Source organism: Spermophilus citellus (genome assembly GCF_964194105.1).
Source record: "Spermophilus citellus genome assembly, chromosome: 4".
NCBI lineage: Eukaryota > Metazoa > Chordata > Mammalia > Rodentia > Sciuridae > Spermophilus > Spermophilus citellus.
The window spans coordinates 109,288,899-109,302,561 of NC_138185.1; positions in this window are offsets into that span (position 1 = coordinate 109,288,899).

Genomic DNA, 13,663 nt, shown 5'->3' on the forward strand with positions numbered 1-13,663 from the left:
TCCAAATACATTCTACGAGGCCAACATCACCCTGATGCCTAAACCAGACAGAGACACTTCAAAGAAAGAAAACTACAGACCAATATCTCTAATGAACCTAGATGCAAAAATCCTCAATAAAATTCTGGCGAATCGGATTCAAAAACATATCAAAAAAATTATACACCATGATCAAGTAGGATTCATCCCTGGGATGCAAGGCTGGTTCAATATACGGAAATCAATAAATGTTATTCACCACATCAATAGACTTAAAAATAAGAACCATATGATCATCTCGATAGATGCAGAAAAAGCATTCGACAAAGTACAGCATCCCTTTATGTTCAAAACTCTAGAAAAATTAGGGATAACAGGATCATACCTCAACATTGTAAAAGCAATCTATGATAAGCCACAGGCCAGCATCATTCTTAATGGAGAAAAATTGAAGGCATTCCCTCTAAGATCTGGTACAAGACAGGGATGCCCTCTCTCACCACTTCTGTTCAACATAGTCCTCGAAACACTGGCCAGAGCAATTAGACAGACGAAAGAAATTAAAGGCATAAAAATAGGAAAAGAAGAACTTAAATTATCACTATTTGCAGATGATATGATTCTATACCTAACAGACCCAAAAGGGTCTACAAAGAAACTATTAGAGCTAATAAATGAATTCAGCAAAGTGGCAGGATATAAAATCAACACGCATAAATCAAATGCATTCCTGTATATCAGCGACAAATCCTCTGAAACGGAAATGAGGACAACTACTCCATTCACAATATCCCCCCAAAAAATAAAATACTTGGGAATCAACCTAACAAAAGAGGTGAAAGACCTATACAATGAAAACTACAGAACCCTAAAGAGAGATATAGAAGAAGACCTCAGAAGATGGAAAAATATATCCTGTTCATGGATAGGCAGAACTAACATCATCAAAATGGCGATATTACCAAAAGTTCTCTATAAGTTCAATGCTATGCCAATCAAAATCCCAACAGCATTTCTTTTAGAAATAGATAAAAACAATCATGAAATTCATATGGAATAATAAAAGACCCAGAATAGCAAAAACAATGCTAAGCAGGAAATGTGAATCAGGCGGTATAGCGATACCAGACTTCAAACTATACTACAGAGCAATAGTAACAAAGGCAGCATGGTGCTGGTGCCAAGGCGGGCGGGTGGACCGGTGGTACAGAATAGAGGACACAGTAACCAATCCACAAAACTGCGGCTATCTTATATTTGATAAAGGGGCTGAGAGCATGCAGTGGAGGAAGGATAGCATCTTCAACAAATGGTGCTGGGAAAACTGGAAATCCATTTGCATCAAGATGAGACTGAATCCCTTTCTCTCACCATGCACAAAAGTTAACTCAAAATGGATCAAGGAGCTTGATATTAAATCAGAGACACAGCGTTTGATAGAAGAAGAGGTTGGCTATGATGTACATACTGTGGGGTCGGGCTCCAAATTCCTCAATAGGACACCCATAGCGCAAGAGTTGACAACTAGAATCAACAAATGGGACTTACTCAAACTAAAAAGTTTTTTTCTCAGCAAAAGAAACAATAAGAGAGATAAACAGGGAGCCTACATCCTGGGAACAAATCTTTGCTCCACACACTTCAGATGGAGCCCTAATATCCAGAGTATACAAAGAACTCAAAAAATTAGACAATAAGATAACAAATAACCCAATCAACAAATGGGCCAAGGACCTGAACAGACACTTCTCAGAGGAGGACATACAATCAATCAGCAAGTACATGAAAAAATGCTCACCATCGCTAGCAGTCAGAGAAATGCAAATCAAAACCACCCTAAGATATCATCTCACTCCAGTAAGATTGGCAGCCATTATGAAGTCCAACAACAACAAGTGCTGGCGAGGATGCGGGGAAAAGGGTACACTTGTTCATTGTTGGTGGGACTGCAAATTGGTGCAGCCAATTTGGAAAGCAGTATGGAGATTTCTTGGAAAGCTGGGAATGGAACCACCATTTGACCCAGCTATTCCCCTTCTCCGTCTATTCCCTGAAGACCTAATAAGAGCATTCTGCAGGGACACTGCTACATCGATGTTCATAGCAGCACAATTCACGATAGCAAGATTGTGGAACCAACCTAGATGCCCTTCAATAGATGAATGGATGGAAAAAATGTGGCGTTTATACACAATGGAGTATTACTCTGCATTAAGAAATGACAAAATCATAGAATTTGGAGGGAAATGGATGGCATTAGAGCAGATTGTGCTAAGCGAAGCTGGCCAATCCTTAAAAGACAAATGCCAAATGACTTCTTTGATATAAGGGGAGTAACCAAGGACAGGGTAGGGACGAAGAGCTTGAGAAGAGGATTAACATTAAACAGGGATGATAGGTGGGAGGGAAAGGGAGAGAGAAGGGAAGTTGCATGGAGTTGGAGGGTGATCCTCAGGGTTGTACATAATTACATATAAGAGGAAAGGAGGGGTAAGAGAAAAATAATACAAGTGGAGGAAATGATTTACAGTAGAGGGGGTAGAGAGAGAAAAGGGGAGGGGAGGGGAGGGGAGGGGAGGGGGGATGGTGGAGGATGGGATAGACAGCGGAATGCATGGGTCACTAGAATGGCAATATGTAAATCAATGGAGGTGTAACTGATGTGATACAGCGGTCGGTATGCGGGGTGAAGATGGGAGTTCATAACTCACTTGAATCAAACTGTGAAATATGATATATTAAGAACTATGTGGTGTTTTGAACGACCAACAATAAAAAGAAAAAAAAAAGGAAAAAAATGTTTGTCTTTTGTTTCAGTATTTTCATCCCTAGGAATCTATAAAATCATAACTAGTGATATTACAGATTATTTATATATCCTCCTCTTTACCTATCCTACCTCTCTTGGGTTCTGTCACATGTTAATAATGCCTTCCTTGCTCTCCTTTGTTTGCTCTCCTGTTATATCATCAATCATTCCTTTACTGTCAACATTTGCTCTCATTTTAAATCTCTCTTGAAAGAACATTTAGACTTTGTTCTTTGCTCAATCCCAAAGTTGTTTTTTAAATGGGGACTTTTAACCTATTAACATATTGTGTGATAGTTTGGATATATTAGTCTTGTTTCTGTCATCTTGTTCTTTGTGTTTTCAGTCATTTTCTTTATTTCAGGTCTTTTTCTTTATTTGGTACTTGGGATTGAACCCAGGAATGCTTTACCACTGAGCTCTTTTTATTTTTTATCTTGTGACAGGGCCTTGCTAAGTTTCCGAGGCTGGCCTTGAATTTGGCATCTTCTTGCCTCAGCCTCCCGAATCCCTGGAATAACAGATGTGCACCACTGCACTTGGTTGGTCCTTTTCTTTTTTTGTAATGATGTCGAAATCATACATCCTGTCTTGATAGAGTTTATCTAACTTTGTTTTTGGATGCATCTTTAAAAAAATGAATTCTAAGCCTGGTGTGGTGGTACATACCTTTAATGCCAGCGGCTTGGCTCTGGAGACTGAGGCAGGAAGATCAGGAGTTCAAAGCCAGTCTCAGCAAAAGTGAGGTGCTAAGCAAGGTGCTAAACTCAGTGAGACTCTGTCTCTAAATAAAATATAAAAAACAGGGCTGGGGTTATGGCTCAGTGGTCAAGTGTCTCTGAGTTCAATCCCCAGTACCCACCCCTGCAAAAAAATGAATTCTAAGACTTCAAAAGTAGCAATGAAAAGACAATATCTAATGTTTGAAGATGGCAACAATGGGCATTTTTATTCATTATCATTGGGAATGTAAAATTCTACCCCACATTTCCAAGTGTTTATAGCCAGGAGGTGGGGAAAGTAGCCCTGATTACAAGGCTTAATTCAGGATATGTCTATAGATATGGTCAGTTTCACATCCAAATCACAAAACTCAAAGAGGAATTTCCAAAAGAAAAGAAAAGTATTAATAGTGAGAAAGGATAAATATAGATTCTGGCAACCAATATCCTCTTTAATGGTCATTTTTGTATTATGTGTAACTGAGAAAACATGGATGCAACCTAAATGTTCATTAATAGGGAATTGGTAAATAAATTATGGAACATCTACATTATTCTCACTTTCTATGTAATTTTTTTTTTTTTTGGTATCAGGAATTGAACCCAGGGGAACTTAACCACTGAGTCACATCCCCAGCCCTTTTTATTTATTTATTTTTTTATGTAGAGACAGAGTCTTGCTAAGTTGCTTATGGTTTCGCCAAGTTGCTGAGGCTGTTTTTGAACTTGTGATCCTCCTGCCTCAGCTTTGAAAGCTGCTGGGATTTCAAGCATGCACAGTATGCCTGGCTCTATGTAATCTTGGCCAAGTTGTTTAATCACTTAGTTCTAATTTTCTTTTTTCTAAAATGTTAATGTGAAGAACACCTACAACAATCATAAAGTTGTGAGGCTTAAACAAATTGATATATGAATTGACCTTAGATAGTGCCTGATAATAAGAAGTACACAATAAATTCTAGCTAACATTTTGTTATTATTCACATTATGAATAATATTCAGCTTTTAAAAACAGATTTTTAGCTCTATAATATGCACATGAAAATGTGCTTATAATATATTGTCAACTAAAAAATTTCAAAATAAGGGTTATGGCATGCTCTGATTTTTTATTTTGAAAAATTATGAATGTATGAATATAAAAATGGCAATGGATATAATCACACACAATGTGTCCATATATACATACAAACGTACATAAACACATGCAGAAATAGTGCTAAAATGCCATTGTTCTCTTTTATTTTCACTTTTATGTGGCCTTTTGACACTGTAAAAAGCTTAGTGGTGTGAAATAAGTTTAGGGGAGGGTATGAACATGAGGATGGACTATGGTGATGTTATGGAGCAAGAAGTCAATGCTATGGCACTTGTTTGTGCAAAAAGATAAAGCATTATTGTAAAGCTGACCAACAAAGACCAGGAGCTATAAGGTCAGATCTCTCTCCCTGGTTGGTTGATAGTGGAGGAATTTATAGGAAGGGAGCGGGGAGAAGTTGCTTATTGATTGGATGTCATTCTTCTTCACAGGTTGCATATTTCTTTTTGAGGGGACTTGTCCTCTGTGCAGGGGATTTTGAGTTTGTGACCTCATTGACCAGACATCCTACTGCTTTTGCTTGTGTCCATTCTTGAAACACAGGTTCCAGCCAGGTCCCATGGCACACATCTGTAATCCCAGTGACTTGGGAAGCTGAGGCTGAAGGATTGCAAGTTCAAGTTCAGACTCAGCAACTTAGTGAGACTTTGTCTCAAAATAAAAAGGATGTAGTTCAGTGATAGAAGGCTCCCAGGTTCAATTATCAGTACTCTCCTGCCCCAACCCCCCCCCCCAAAAAAAAAATCACCTCTCTTTCTAGTGGGGCCAATCAGGAATCATGTTCTCTGTCTTGGAACACTGAACACTGGAACACCGAGGAAATGATTAGGAAGAACAAAAGGGTGAAGTAGATGTGAAGTCAGGGATGAGACAGGATGGGTCCTGAGACACCAAGAAGTAGTCTTGGTTCCCAGTTGACTTTCTGAAATGCTTGACCATGGCTATTGTTTTTTTTTTTTAAATGTGTAGATGATTAAGAAGATAATAATTCCTCACTGTTGAGCTAGTTGGGGTTCATTTTCTTGCAACTAAAAGATGTCTGACAAGAATATCAAATATTTAACCTTTAACTGTCTAGAATACAAAAAATCTTTTTCATTTATGGGACATCCTCTTATTACATATCATTACTCATAGTAATGGGAAGACTAAGTTTCTCTGACATTGTTTGCATTTTTAGAGTTATAATTACTTCAACACTGCCTGGATGTTTACTTGTTGGCTAAATAATCCTTTATCATTACTCTGGCCTCCTGCCACTGTCTGGCTGATATAGTTTCAAGGAAGTTTAATAAAGTAAACTAACTTCCTTTCCCTCTGTCTACAAGTTATTGAACGCAGAGGCCCTATACCAGCCATCTTTATTTTTTGAGACAGGGTCTTAATACATTGCGTAGGCTGGCCTTGGCCTTCCTCAGTCTCCCAAGTAGCTGGGATTACAGTGCCCGCCCCTCACATGCCTGGTGGTAAACTTTCTTTAAAAAGATACATTAGCTGCTATGCAAAGGGGAAACAGCACTGACAAAAAACACAGTGGTTCCTAGATTATTTGCATCATTGCTTCTTTCTAGTTCTAGGGTTTACTGAAAGTTGGCCATGCATATTCAAATCTAGTTATCATTCCTCTCTAGAATAAGGCAGTGGATTAACAACAGTGGGCTCCACAGTCAAACTGCCCTCAATACCAAGAAGATTAGATGTTTTTTGGCATTTCCAGAGGCATAATTCCAGGGCGGGTAGAAAGAGTTCCTGTTAGGGAGGCCACACAGTTATGGATAAATTCCAGCTCTGCCACCTTCAGGATATATGTGAGCTTAGTAGAATAATTTCAATTAAAAAATTTATTGGTATGTCTACTGCATGCTAAACACTGTGCTATGCGCAGCATGGATGAATTTACTAATTTGACAAACATTTATTGAACACAAATATCAACCTGGAACTATCCTAAGGGATGGAATTATTCCTATGAATAAGATGCTAGTCTTGCTCTTGAGAAATAGCACTTCAACCTCTTCATTTGGCCTCTCTTAAATGAGAGATATAAATTAGATATTTTGAAAGATCACATCTAACTCTAAACATTTGTGTTTCTCAAAATTATCCCCTATACCTCTGTACTTCTTTTGAAGGGGGAGGAGTTCTTTTATTTAGTACAAGCAGACATACAATAGGGATTTAAATAAATCCTCTATTCTCTTTTCTTACACAATATCTTTATTATTTATTTATTATGTGGTGCTGAGGACCAAACCCAGCACTTTGCACGTTCTAGGTGAGCTATCTACCCCTGAGACACAACCCCAGCCTCAAATCCCCTATTTTCAACATACATTGTAAACAGCATATACTGAGTTTGGTAGTATAATGCTTTTTCCTAAATCTTTGTTAGGGCTCAATTTGTCTCTATGGAATTTTATGGAAGCATGATCTTTATTCAGGATAGCATGAGGTCAGGAGCAGAACCTTCAAACCATGAATTCTGATCAGCTGCCCTATGTGACACTAACTCTGCCAGGTTCCTGAGGAAGAGACTCGCCAAGGATACTCCAGGACAAGGAAAACTATAGCCGTGTCTTGACCCAAATCTCTAATGAATCCTCTATAACAGTGAGCCATCTATCACTACCAGGGTCTCCTTTGGCCTGCTCTAGGGCCCCTTCCCCTGGACACTGTTTTAGTCAGCTTTCTTGCCTCTATGACCAAAAGAACAGACAAGAAAAAGTCTAGAGAAGGAAGAGAGTTCATTTGGGGCTCATGTTTTCAGAGGTCTCAATCCATACATGGTTGACTCTGTTGCTCTGGACATGAAGTGAGATATAACATCATGATGGAAAGGTGTGGAGGAGGAAAGCAGCTCAGGACATAGTAGTTAGGAAGCAGAGAATGCTCTGCTTAAGCCATACACACATCTGCCCAAACTACATAAATTTGACTTTTTTTTTTTTTTGTCTAAAACCACCAACATCAGACATCCTGGTATGTTGGTCTAACCCTATATGGGATTTCTGGCATTTTTGCATTAGTTTGTTTGAACTAGATATAAGGTTACAGGGAGCAAGAGCCTTATTCAAGCAGTTTCTATGGTATAGGAGATTCCTCTTGGTATTATTGTGAGGATGAAAGGAAACGACATAGTTCAATAACAGGAAAAATAAAGCCCCAAAACTATATATTTGGTACATATTTACATGGGACATACAAAAGATAACAAAAGAATATAGAGGACAAAGTCTCCCTTCCCATCCTATGTCTTAGCCACTCAATGTCTCTCTTTGAAAACAACCAGTATATATGCTTCAAGACACATTCTATGGATATACAGATAAATAAACACACCACATATTCCCTCCTCTTTAGCATTTTCTTTCTTGGAAAGCCTGATAGGAATTTTGTAATTTCTTTTTTTTTTTTTAAAGAGAGAGAGAGGAGAGAGAGAGAGAGAGAATTTTTTTAATATTTATTTCTTAGTTCTCGGCGGACACAACATCTTTGTTGGTATGTGGTGCTGAGGATCGAACCCGGGCCGCACGCATGCCAGGCGAGCGCGCTACCTCTTGAGCCACATTCCCAGCCCTAGGAATTTTGTAATTTCTTAGTGTTAAATAGTCTTGCTCAGCACCATGCCCAATTAGATGCCTACTCAATGCATCCTCATCAAGATGCTGAGGACATCACCCAAGTGTGGTCTGATGGCACTAGTAAGGTTTCCAAGCTTTGAGTTACTTGTTATTTTTATTTTTCTTAAAAGTGGAGGTTTTTCAAAGTTCTAATGTCCTGATATGTGGATGCTAACATACTAAGAGGTGGGGTAATAGAAATTCATTGGATTAGACAAAGGGGGATGAAGGGAAGAAAGGAGGGGGAATGGGAATAGGAAAGGAAGTAGTATGAACCGGACAGAACTTTCCTGTGTTTATATATGAATACATGACCAGCAAAACTCTACATCACATGCAATCACAAGAATGGGATCCTAGTTAGAATAAGTTATACTTCATGTATGTATAAAATGTCAAAATACACTCTATTGTCATATAGATCTAAAAAGAACTAATTAAAAAAAAGAAGAAAAAGTGGAGGTTTTCTTACTTTGACCTACAATGTGTATTTTACATTATCTAATGGTCCTAGTCCCCTAATAGGCAACATGGGGGAGGAGACAGTATTACAGCTTGTCAAGCTAAAAGGACCACTTTTTACATGCAGAATAGAATTTGTGTTTCTAAAAATAGGTCCACTCCTGTTGTCTATTGTTTGTAAAAAGTTTATGATCCTCCAATGGCAGGAGTTTCCTATAAACCATTATTATTATTTGTATTCTACTGGTCTGTTATGGAGCTGTAGATATAAACATTCCTTAAGTTGTTTTTTGTTGTTTTGTTCTTTTGTTTGGGGTGGGGGGGACACAAGTGAACCCAGGAATACTCTACCACTAAGCTACATCCCCAGCCCTTTTAAAACATTTTGGATTGTCCAGACTAGCCTCAAAATTTTAGTCTTTCTTCTATTTTGCCTTGGCTATTTCACATATTTTCATGATTTCAGCTATCATCCCTGGGCAGATGACTCCCAAACCTCTCTTGTGAGGTCCCAGACTTGGATCTGCTAGACATCACATTCTGCCTTTCAAATTCATCAAAAGCAGCATGTCTTGCTGGGCATAATGGCGGCAGCACATGCCTATAATCCCAGAGACTCCAGAGGCTGAGGCAAAAGGATCCCAAGTTCAAAACCAGTCTTGGCAATTAAGCAAGGCCCTCAGCAATTTAGCGAGAAATAAAAAATAAAAAGGGCTGGGGATGGTTCAGTGATTGAGAGAGCCCCTGGTTTCAATTCCTGGTACACACACGCACACACACACACCAAAAAAAAAAAAAAAAAAACAGCGCTCATCTTTTCCAAAATCTATTCTTTTGTGTTCATTCAGTACTCTATCATTAGTCAAGAAACCAAGCTGATAAGCCCTCATGTCTTTTTCTTTCTCCTTTTCCTTGTTTCTATCCCCACTCTACCCATTAGTTGCTCACTTCTATCTTTCTGTGTCTGAACTGTACTGCATTCTGCCACCCCCCAAATACTCCTTTCCACCACCATTTCTTTAACACAAATCTATTGAAGGTCCCCATTGGTGCTCTGTTTCCTAAATGTATAAAAAAGCCCTGTCCATATCTGGACATCTTTGAACTTAAAATTTTTTAAAATATTTATTTTTTAGGTGTAGATGGACACAACACAATGCCTTTATTTTTATGTGGTGCTGAGGATCGAACCCGGGTCCCACCAGTGTAAGGAAGTGCTCTACCGCTGAGCCACAATCCCAGCCCCTGAACTTAAAATTAAGCAGGGAAACTTGGAAAAGTTACATTGACTGAATGGAAGATCAAAGAAGTGTTTAAAACAGAGATACCAAAGTGAAATGAAAGCAATTTGGGGCCCTTTCTGTGATCAATGAGTTCTTTGTTGAAGTGCATCTCAGTTTGGTGTACATTCAAGGGTTTTCCAAGATATTGGAAATGTATTTCCAACACATTTCCTTTATATTTCCTTGGTCCAATGAAGTTTAGAGAGTATGAATGACAAGTGTAAATGAAGTTGTATGGATGGTTACTTAATTATTATGTAATTCCATGTCTGGATGGTTATTTAATTATTATGTAGTTCCATGTCTGAAGTTCAAAAGTTCTGAATAAATGGCATGCAAAAAGACACGTATGTAAAAAAAAGTATACCATAAAGAAAAATATGGCCCAGGAAATGTGTGGCAGGACTGGAGAGGTCAATTATTACAAGAAGTATGTGTCTAGATTTGGGAAAGCCTGCTGAGAATTATAGACTAAACCTGAATAAGATAACTGAGATGATTATATGACTAGGAGAAAATAGAGAATTGGGCTAACAAAGGAAAATGCAACACAGAATACTAACTACACTAAGAAATTGTACATGTTCACTAGTGGGAAATTGCATAAAGTTTTGTAAATCTAGCACTAGGAAGGGAGGAGCTTAGAGAGAACAGTGTGCAGTAGAGGCAAAGATGCTCCCCTGTGAGATGAAATGGTTTTAAAGAGAGTCAAGAAGCAAAGACAATTTTGGCACTCTCTACTTAAAATTAATTTAATAAAGTTTAAAGTCTTGTTGATATAGTTGGTCATTGTGACAGAAATGAAGCTATCAATCCCAAGTGAATTCTGAATCCCATAGCACACGGGGATGTTCAGGTTGTTTAGAAATTTCTTTGCCACTAGGCTCAGAGATAATCATTACCAAATTAGGCTTTCCCCACTCAATATATACTGTATATATGCTAGCAGATTTATCTTAGTTCTGGCCTTGTTGCTCCTTCACTAAGGAAATTTGTTTTAGGGCTAGGGTTGTGGCTCAGAGGTAGAGCACTTACCTAGCATATGTGAGACACTGGGTTCAATCCTCAGCACCATATAAAAATAAAATAAAGATGTATATAAGTAAATTTAAAAATTTTTGTTTTCCCATGGACTCAAGAGTAAAATTTCAATGCAACATGCAGTCCAGCTTTTAAAGAAGTACTATAAACATATAAGAAAACAGATTTTGGAGCAAAAGACCTGGGTCCAAATACTGGTTCTGATAACTATGGTAATTTGAGGTCTATGGTCAAATTATTTTAATTCTGAGAGCTAGTTTCCCCATCTGTAAAATGTAGATTATACTCAATTTCACCCCATTGTGAAAAAAATAATATAACATATGTCTGGTACATAGTATCTCATTTTATAGTTTTCCACTTGCCTTATTGACTCAGCTTCAACCTACTTTCTAAGATTATTTTTGTCAGTATTTCTCTTCATGCATTATTCGTTCCAACCAAATAGGGTAGTTTCCCGGATCCTTTCAGATTCTTCAGCGATCTTCACTTAAGTTTATTCATCTTATTCATCCAAAACATATTCATCAAAGGTCTGCTGCGTCCCAGGAAGATCCTAGAGAAAACATGTTTTCCTTCTAGACTATCATCCTTCTCCATGGACTGCTCTTTTCCTCTATGTATCAAAATTCTGACTTCAAAAATTAACACAAATCCTTCCTCATTCATTCAACAATGACTTGCTACAGACTATGTGCAGAGTCCTGGCTTAGGAAGTAAGGATACTCATTCATATGAGATCTACAGGGGATACAAACAAATAAAGAAGGCTAAAATAAGGGGTGCTATGTAAAAGCCACAGAGTAGGGAATGCTTTGAAAAACTTCTTGCATCACAGCACATATGGAAAGAGTTCTTCATTAGCTGCCCCATCCCCAGTTGAGGGGATCACTGTCCAGCCATTTATACTCCACTCACAGCATCCTTGTTGGGCTGGTCTAGATTGAGACCTAAAGAATAAGTAGATGATAAAAAGAAGAGATAGTTAGGCCCCTCAGTCATTCATTTAACAAGTTACTTATTGAACTTATACTGTGTGCCAGATACTGTGCCAGGGGCTAGGAGTATAACAGGGAACCCAGAACCTGTTCTTAAAGAGCATTTCCTCAAGTGGAACAGACAAATGGACACCCACTTACAATAGTATGGGATCAGTGCTCTAAAGGAGATAAGCTCAGAGAGTCATGGGATCCCAGAGGGGGAACTTACCCAGGTTTGAGAAGTCAGTGATTTTCAGGGTGGTAAAATTTAAGTTTAGATGTTTGATTAGGTGGTAGATGTGGGAAGTGAGAGAGGTATTTCAAGAAGGGAATAGAGGGCTTGGAAGTAAGGAAATTATGGGACATAGTCTTTTCCTATTCCAAAAACCCTATATTCGATATACCATCTTCTTTTAGACCTCTGTGCCTTGCCCATGCTCCCCTTCCCTGCCTGGCTAGCTCATACTTTAGGAGCCAGTCCAAAGGTCACCTTTTTGTAAAAGACTTCCCCAGACAAAATTAGTCATTTTGCTCTCTGCTTCTGCAGTGATGACTCTTAATTTGTGAGCCAAATAACATTGTCTGACACTAAATTTTTTTTCTGATATCTATAGTGACTTTATTAGAAGCTATAGTTATAAAAATGAAATCATGTTTTTATTAATTTAACAAGCTGCCTTTAATAAAAGGGATAATTACAGAATCAACCAAACATTATATATTATTAGTATCATTATTTTCATTATTAATCTACTGTAAAAATTGATGGCTGTGTACAGTGGCACACACCTGTAGTTGTAGCGAGTCTGAGGCAAGAGGATTACAAGTTGGAGGCCAGTCTCAGCATTTAGGGAGACCATGTCTCAAACAAATAGTTGGAAATGCTGAATAAATAGTAATTTAAATAATTTATATTGCTAAGAACTACTTACTCATTTAAATTTCCTTTCCTTTTTTTTTGGTATTGGGGCTTGAACCCAGGGGTACTTAACCACTGAGCCACATCCATCCACATCTTTTTTTTAATTTACTTAGAGACAGGGTCTCACTGAGTTGCTTTGAACTAGAGATTCTCCTGCTTCAGCCTCCCAAACTACTGGGATTACAAGTATATGCCACTGCACATGGCTAAATTTTCACTATTTTATGCTAGGCTCTGAACATTTATTTAGGTTATAACTGTTTAGAAACATAGTTATTTATTAACTTTCTAATTGTATGATATATTGGTGAGATAGAATGATCGAAATTTTTGAAATATTGTCTCAAAAATATGTAAGTACTTTCACTAGTAATTTTATAATTTCTTCATCAAGTCCAGCTCTTTAATCTTGTGACTGATTCCTCTCCCCTGGTATGGGATGAATATCACAGAAGAGGGTGCTCTGGCGCACACTCAGTCCTGAAACCTCTTGCTTTCACCTTTGAATCTGTTGTGAACCCTCCTCAATTTTGGATCCTAAAACCTGATTTGGCTCTTCTGACAATGACTCTGGGATTCTCTAGGTTGTTACTCTGGATATTGACTGATGGAGTACCCATTTATTAGTACTGATGAAAATTTAGATTTATGCAGTGAAGAAATTAGCATTAAGAATGCAAGTGTTAGCACAGTGCATGTCTGTAATCCTAGAGACTTGGGAGGCTGTGGCAGAAAGATCACAAGTT